Genomic DNA, 793 nt, shown 5'->3' on the forward strand with positions numbered 1-793 from the left:
ATTTATCTTTAAAATAGAATAATTATTATTTAAATTAAAATATTTATATTAGCATTTATCTTTTAAAAGATTTATTTTTAAATAATATTAATAGTTAAATTTGTCTATATTTTCTCATGATTTATAAGTAAACTTTCAAACACTCTTTTTTTTCTTTTGTTAAAATCGATTTGAATTTGTATAATTTAACATAGGATAAAATTTGTCTTCTTGATGATGATGACAAAAGACACTATTATAAAAAATTATTTTTGTTGAAATCTATCTATGATAGCACATCTATTTTTTTTCAAAACGAAAATCTTTGTTATATGTCAAAAAAAAAAAAAAAAAACTCATAATATAATTCAAGTATTTTTTCAAATTGAAAGTTTAATTCTCATTAACAATATTGCTTAAGTAGAATAAGATTAGATGTTTTATATTGAATTCTCAATTATATTTAGTGGCATTTCGAACTTTAGTATTATCAATAAGTAAATATGCAATGTTACTTGAAGTAACATTTAGTATTTGTCATCCGATAAGCGAATTTCAATCCATATTAAACTCCAAAGATGCTAGAAAATTTTTATTGTTGTTTCTATGTCTCAAAAATTTATACATCCTCTTTGAGTATTTAAACAAAGTCATTGGTAATAACTTTTAGTATTTCTTAAAAAAAAATATTTGTTAAAATTCTATTTCTAAGACATTTATGAGGTAAAAACATATGCATAGCAAATTATTTTTCTGGTAAAGTGGACTACAATTAAATCAATAATTTGATATAATTAATTGATTGATATTAAAA

The sequence above is a fragment of the Arachis ipaensis genome, chromosome B04 (genome assembly GCF_000816755.2).
Source record: "Arachis ipaensis cultivar K30076 chromosome B04, Araip1.1, whole genome shotgun sequence".
Lineage (NCBI taxonomy): Eukaryota > Viridiplantae > Streptophyta > Magnoliopsida > Fabales > Fabaceae > Arachis > Arachis ipaensis.